The sequence below is a fragment of the Panthera tigris genome, chromosome C1, assembly GCF_018350195.1.
Source record: "Panthera tigris isolate Pti1 chromosome C1, P.tigris_Pti1_mat1.1, whole genome shotgun sequence".
Classification (NCBI taxonomy): Eukaryota; Metazoa; Chordata; class Mammalia; order Carnivora; family Felidae; genus Panthera; species Panthera tigris.
Genome location: NC_056667.1, coordinates 180318552 through 180326565, shown reverse-complemented (window position 1 = coordinate 180326565; position 8014 = coordinate 180318552). Strand labels below are relative to the sequence as shown.

Sequence of the window (8014 nt, the reverse complement as noted above, 5' to 3'; positions counted from 1 at the left end):
TTTGAGCCCGGCATAGAGCTCTGTGCTAACAGTGCAGAGCCTACTTGGGATCCTCTCCCTCCCTGTCTCTTTGCCTCTTCCCCACTCCTGCTCTCTCTCTTTCTCTTTCAGAATAAATACACTTCAAAAAATTTCTCCTTTTTTTTCTAAAGGTTTTATGATACATTGTTATCATTAGCCAGTCTTTTACATCACACTTAAATGGCCAGTTAATACAAACAGTCTGGGACTGTCCTTCTACCACTCATTAAGACTGGGGTTGCAAGTATTACAGATAATATTCATTTAGCCCTCTGATCTTTCTGGGCAGATTTGGTGACCTTGCCAGCTCCAGCTGCCTTCTTGTCCACTGTTTTGTTGGCACCCATAAGTAACCATATGTCTCATGTCAAGAACAGCAAAGCAGGCCAGGGGAGGATAGTCAAAGAAGCTCTCAACACTCATAGGCTTGCCAGGAACCATATCAATGATTGCAGCACCACCACATTTCAAGAACTTGGGATCACCTTCCATCTGTTTTCCCGAATGACAATCAGTCTTCTCCTTCAGCTCAGTGAACCTGCAGGCAATGTGAGCTGTGTGTGACCGTTCAGCACAGGTGCATATCCAGCACTGATTTGGCTTGGATGGGTCAGGATAATCACCTGTGTTGTGAGGCCAGGTGCTTCTACTGGTGGGTCATTTTTGCTGTCACCAGCCACATTGCCACAATGAATGTCTTTGGCAGGTATGTTTTTGACATTGAAGCCCATATTGTCCCCAGGAAGAACCTTACTCAAAGTTTCATGGTGCATTTCAACAGACTTTATGTTAGTTGTAACAGTGATTGGACCAAAGGTGACCACCACGCCAGATTTAAGAACACCAGTCTCCACTTGACCCACAGGGACAGTACCAACATCACCAATTTTGTAGACATTCTGGAGAGGCAGATGCAATGGCTTGTCATTTGGGTGAGTTGGTGGCAGAATACAATCCAGAGCTTCAAGCAGTGTGGTTCCACTTGCATTGCCATCTTCACTAGTGACTTTCCATCCCTTGAACGAAGGCATGTTAGCACTTGGCTTGCGCTAAGTTGGAATGCTGTCACTGTTCCAACCAGAAACTGGCACAGATTCTACTGTGTAGGGGTTGTAGCTGATTTTCTTCATGTAGATGCTTACTTTCTTTTTTTAAAAATCTTTTAATTATTTAGTTTTGAGAGAGAGAGAGAGAGACAGAGAGAGGGAGGGGCAGAGAGAGAGGGAGACACAGTCTGAAGTAGGTTCCAGGCTCTGAGCTGTCAGCACAGAGCCCGAAGCGGGGCTCAAACTCATGAACCATGACATCATGACCTGAGTCAAAGTCAGACGCTTAACCGACAGAGCTACCCAGGTGTCCCACTTTCTTAATGATTTCCTTATATATTTTCTGGCGGTGAGGTGGCTCAGTGGAATCCATTTTGTTAACACCAAAGTAAGTTGTTTTACATCCGGTGTGTAAGCAGGGCCCCAACACGGCCCCATCATGGGCTCACAGTCTGCCCATTCTTGAGATACATGCTTCCAATTCACCAACACCAGCAGCAATAGTCAGGACAGCACAATCAGCCTGGGATGAGCCTGTGATAATGTTTTTGATAAAGTCTATGTGTCCTCTGGCATCAATGATGGTCAAATAATACTTGCTGGTCTCGAATTTCCACAGGGACGTATCAGTGGTGATACCACGTTCCCGTTCAGCTTTCAGTTTACCCAACACCTAGCATACTTGAAGAAGCCCTTGCCCATCTCAGCAGCCTCTTCAAATTTTTTGATAGTTCCCCCTTTTTCTTGATCCCACCACATTTATAGATCAGATGACCAGAAGTGGTAGACTTGCCGAAATCTAAATGCCCAATGACGGCAATGTTGATATGAGTCTTTTCCTTTCCCATTTTGGTTTGGGTTTAGTGGTGGTTTTCATGACACCTGTGCTGTGGCAAACCCATTGCAAAAAAGCACTCTAATTATTTTTAAACTTCCCACCTTCCCTTCTCTATGTGTTGACTTCGTTTTTGGGATGACTTGAGATAAGTCTGAAGCCACTTTATGTTTAACTTTCACGAGAATCTGACACTGAGTTTAACCTTTCTATATATTTGGAAGAACCTTCCAAGTATCATTATAGGAGAAGACCTCATGCCTCCTATGCCCCCTTGCTTCCCATTTCTCCCTCACTTAATTGCTAATGCCTGACATTTTATTCTTTGGATTTCCTTCATTTGATATTAAAGTGCAGACACTCCTGGGAAGATCCAGTCACTCATACTTTATTGTGAAGGAGTCACAGGGGCTAGACTTTGATAAGGAGGCAGAGATTAACAAGAGAGCTCTGGCGATTGGTGCAGCTGTGATTGCCATAGTGATGGTAAAACAACTACTAAATGCACAGTCGGCTGTGCTGCTCACCTGCTCTGCAGACATGGAGTCACTTCACTCACCTGAATATCAGTGATCACATGTAAAACATGGAGTAATAACGCTCGCCCGGTTTACCTAACAAGGTGACAGTGTATGTGTAATAAAAGACTTGCAAACTGTGAAGTGGTGTGCAAGGTAAAGATATTAAAGGGCACAACTAAAGGGGAAAGGCAACATCTGTCTATGTCACAACGAAGGTGGGTCCTGGTGCCACTTTATAATCACATTCAGAGTTCTGACTATTAAAATGAACAGGATTCATAAATTGCCTTTGGTATATCATTGTGTTAAAGCCAACCATTTTTCTTTTTCTCTTTGCTTTTCTTCTTCAGGCCAGTCCATCTAGGGAAGCTGAGAGAGGAGGGCTACCAAAGCAGAAGTCATCCTTCGCCTTAAAGGTGTGTCTTTGCCCAGAACCTGAGTGTTCGACAAGAGAATTCTTTGGGTTTGTGGGAAGCAGTAATTCTTCCGGAACAGGCTTCTTTGAGGTCAGATGAGGACTAGAGTTGGTAAAATAATAGAGCAAAATGGAGGGGTGCTGTATTTCAGAGAATGCACTAACAGCTTCAGATGAAGAAGTTATCATCTCAATATGCTCAAGTTGAAGAGGTAGCAGTTATTCCCCCTTTTCTTGTTCAAGAAGACCAGTAAGCCCTGATAAATGAACAGATCCCTGCTGCCACCTTGCCACAAGCATCAAACACAGCTGTCCATGTGAAAAAGCCAGAATAACGGACCCAAAGAATCTGCATCTTAATTCCTGTAATCTGTTGAGATGTTATGTCGCAGGGCAAGAGAGACTATGCAAATGCAATTGGGACAGGGAGACCACCCTGTATTACCCATGTCAGCCAAATCTAATCACTTGAGCCCTTAACAGTAGAGAACTTTCTCTAGCTGGAGGCAGAAGAGTGAGGTGGCGGTTGGAGAGATTGTGTGAGAAGGATTTGACATGTCATTTCTGTCTTTCACATGCAAGGGACTGTCAGCAAAAGATAGACGTGGGCCTTTAGGAGCTGAGGGCAGTCCCTAAGTGACAGTCAACTAGGCAATAGGGACCTACAACCTCAAGGAACAGGAATTGAATTCTGCCAAGAACACAAATGGGAACGGAAATAAGGTATTCCCAGAGCCTCTGGATAAGAGTCCAGCCGGTGGACACTTTGATTTTGGCCTTGTTAAATTGGAAGTAGAGAAACTGACTGAGTTATCCTTGTATTTCTTACCCATAGAAACTGAAAAATAAGCCGCCAAGTTTTTGGTAACTTGTTATGGTGGCAACAAAAAATTAATACACCATGTGAGAGGCAGCTGGATAGCAAATCAGTGTTTGTTGTTTCAAATAGCCACTCATGATATTCCACTTGGCCTTTATATTTGAGTCATTATTTTTTCGGATTATAGCCTATGAACACCTAGCACATGACTATTTTTTAAAGTTTTATTTATTTAAGTAATCTCTACACCCAGCGCGGGGTTCACACTCATGACCCCAAGATCAAAAGTCACATGCTCTTCTGACCAGCACAGCCAGGCACCCCAGCACATGGCTATTTAAATCAGCAGATACCTCAGTTTCAGATTCTCTAGACTAAGTACCACTTCCTTTAATTTTTAGTAATTCCTCCTGAGGTCCCTTACAGTGAATTTTGTACACAGTTATTTCTATATACCCAACTTTATTATTCTTTTATTAAAAAAATTTTTTTAAGTAGGCTTAAACCTGAGGCTTGAACTCACCACCCCGAGATCAAGAGTGTCATGCTCTACCAACTGAGCCAGCCAGGCACCCCATCTATACAAAGAACTTAAAAAAAATTGAGATATAACATACATTCAGAAAAATGCATTACTAAGTATATAACTTGATTTAAATTTTCGTATGTAAATACCTAAGTAAATACCTAAGTCAACAAGATAAGAAGCATAGGTGGTAAGACCACTACCTAGAATGGAGATATAAGATTCCTCCCATCACTTCAGTGGGTGCCCCTGCATCCTTTATGCCTTTCCCTACTTAGTACTTGCCCCACCCAGAGTCCTCCACTATTCTGACTTATATCACCAATGTTTAGGTGTGCCTGTTGAAATTTATGTAAACGGAATTGTACAGAATGCGCTTTAATGTCTGGCTTCTTTAGCTCAGCTTTGTTTTGATATTCATTCATGTTGTTGTGATATTAATACTTCATTCTTTTTTATAGTACTGTAGAGCATTCTACTATATATATATATATATATATATATATATATATACATGTTTATGTGTAGTCTCCCATGATGGTTATTTGGGTTGTTTCCAATTTTGAGCTATTATGAATAAGGCTGCTATGAACCTTGTTGTACGTGTTTTTTCGTGGACACCTATACTCACTTCTCTTGGGTACATAGCTATGAGTAGAATTTCTGGGTTATAGGGTAGATGACCCCAAACTCATACTTCAAAATTGGTGAATTATGTCTATTTTCATGTGATGTATTATTGATAGTAATACTTTTATTTTTACAAATAAGCCAAGAGCCTATAGGTGTCATAACATATGTATGCTGTCTGCATGTAACTAGAACTGGATTTTTTTTAAAGCACTTACTCAGAAGAGCTGTGATTTACAACAAAGCAGATATAAGGGAGTTTGATTTCTCGAAACTTAGAATGCTGCACTAAAGACTATTTTGCTTCTCTCTGTATTATATTTTGCTTGGTGGCATTTTCTGCTCTACTAATTAAGACCTATACTTCTTATCTTGTGAACTTTCTTTATCACTGGACATTGTTCTCAGCCTGAGGAAGCATAGCGCAAGCATTCATGATTTCACCAAAACAGTGATATTCCCTTCCCTATTTCTGAATGCTGAGGAGCCCAACACTCTGCTTAGGAAAGAGACTTGTAAGTGCTCTGGGTCTTTGAAAAAGAGAGGTTGCTTTTGCATCAGGTAGTTTGGGCCTCTGAAAAGCCTCAGAGTACAATTCATGGGCAGCATGTGGGCAGCTGATAATAGACACATTTTAGTCATAAGACTGCAGTTAATGTGGTTCTCTACCCAGTTGACGTGAGGTGCTCCCTCAGAGGGTCTCCTCTGCATCGTGGATTGGCCCCCAAACACTGGTCATCCCACCAGAGATTTCCCCAGACTCTTAGTGTTAGCACTGCGTCTTTTCACATGTTCTGCCAGGACTTCCCCCCCCCCCCCGCCCCCAACCTTATCACATCCTCTACTTTCTTTATAATTCTTCTGTTATCATAGAAACTCTAGTCTTACTTCCTTACACCTTCCTTTTGGATTCTATGGCAACATTCAGAAGTCAAAAAATAAACAGTGCTTATTTTTTTTTCAAGGCAATGTGGATGCTTCTGCTAACTTGAGGAAAGAGTGTGTGTACAGAGGAGAAAAGCAGAAATATTGTTATTTCAATTACATCATGTATTAGAGTTCTCCTGAGGAAAAGTATGTATATAATTTATTATAAGGATTCATACAATTACGGAGGCTGGCAAATCAAACATCTGCGGTGTGGGCTGGCAGGCTGGAGATCCAGAAGAGCCCTTGGTGCAATTTCAGTTTCAAGGCAGTCCGCGGGACTACCAATAATACAGTCTTCGACATTGCTCTTGCTTGAGGAGGCTAGACGTTTTGTTCAATTTAGGTCTTTAACTGATTGCAGGAGGCCCACCCACCTTAAGGAGGGCAATCTGATTTAAAAACAATGTACTTATTTAAATGTTAATTTCATCCAAAACACCTTTCAAGCTGACAATAAAGTTAACCATCACCTGTGATTACACTCATGGTCTCCAGGAAGACACCGGCTAAACTGGGGTCTATCTATGTCCCACTAGTGTAATCTTTCTCATTTAGGGGAAAGAACACATTGTGGATTAAGATGACATGAATTTGAGTCCCAGTGATTCTTGGTAGCTGTGTCATTTGGATAGATCCTTTTTTTTTTTTTTTTTTTTAGAGCTTTAGCTTCAGTTTTCATAAAGCTGTGGCTCTCAACTGGGGGCAACTTGTCTGTCTCTCTCTACCTCCCCAGGAAACATTTGATAACTTTGTCTGAAAACATTTTTGATTGTTATAATCAGGGTGAGGCTGGGACGAGTTGCTACCTGCATCTGGTGGGAAGAGGCCAGGGATGCTGTGAAACACCCTACACGCAGGTTCCCAACAACAAAGAATCATCTGGCCCAACATGTCAATAGTGCTGAGGCTGTGAAAGCTTTTGCTTGAGGCAAGGTGACCAAACTGGGATACAGTAAATTTGGAGAAGACTGGAAGATGGAAAGGCTAGAAGACAAAATAAATGGTGCTTAAGTATCAAAAGAAAATGTGTGAACACGTGATCTTGTGGGTTTTTCCCCCCAATTTCTAAATAGAGTATTAGGTAGGTGATATTATAAGTTGAAAAAAGCATTATAGGAGGTTAAGTTATAATTGGGAGAAAAGAGAGAAGAGCTCAGCTTCCTAAGAACATATGCAAACACGTTAGGTATTTTACTAAATTTCTCCATCATGTCATTGGCACATCAGATACCACATAGGTTTGATGCCCTGGGGTGGCATGGGGAAGGTGACATAACTGTAAGCAAGTGTCATGGGTCAAAAGAAGGTGGTGAACTGCGGTTAAGAAACCAAGAGAGTATTTTTGTGAAAAGATGTAAAAGGGTAACTACAGTATGATTTAGCAAATGCCTTAAAGTAATAGATTACTATTTTGTTAGTTCATAATTTATTCTGGCAGTCTGTTTAACCATATGCACAGTCTCCTGAATGTAATTTAAATGTTAAATCTTAATTATGAAACTCTAATTCAAAACAATTTTAAGCAAGGCTGTTGAGAATTAATGTGAATGCAAATCATGAAGTCACTCTCATTAGGGAAATGCACACTAATTTTAATTTTGGACCAGGTGTAAGCCTCTCTGAACTAATATCAAGTAGACCTAAATTAAAAATAAAAATGGTCACAACTTTAAAAAGGTTATATTCTGCCATTTTAAGTTACCTGGGACTATGCAACAGCTACTAATCTCTTTATTTTTTATTTTTAAAGAAGATTTTTAAGTTATCTCTACACCCAACATGAGGCTTGAACTTACAAACCCGAGATCAAGAGTTGCATGCTCTACTGACTGAGCCAGCCAGGCACCCCTATCTAATCTCTTTATAAATGATTCTGAGATAATTTAAAAATATATAGATTATTGAAGGCCTTCTAAACTTTTAGGATTGATTTTGTTGGCTTAGTTAGCTCTTGCCTTGTTTCATTAGGCTTTCTTTGTACAGACTGAGTTATTGTAGTCAACTGACTTGGTCACTGTGCTGTGAGGGTCACCACACATGCCCTTTTGTTTCAGTTAATCAGCCTCTGAAAAAGAAGGAAGACAAATCTATTGATTGAGTCAAAGAGAAAAATGAATATATCAAAGCAAGTGTGAAATTCTTTCCATTTGGCACACACAGTGAACATAGCTAATGATAACCTCTTGAATTTTCTGTCAAGCAGATCAATATATCTCTTAACTCAATAGAGTCAATATTGTAACACTGTTGAATCATTTATTCATTTTTCA

The 8014-nt window shown here is 40.6% G+C and overlaps 1 pseudogene; it reads right to left on the bottom strand.

Moving 5' to 3' along the window:
• Positions 1 to 281: 281 nt before the first annotated feature.
• Positions 282 to 1915, bottom strand: LOC102956812 (annotated as a pseudogene).
• Positions 1916 to 8014: the final 6099 nt, after the last annotated feature.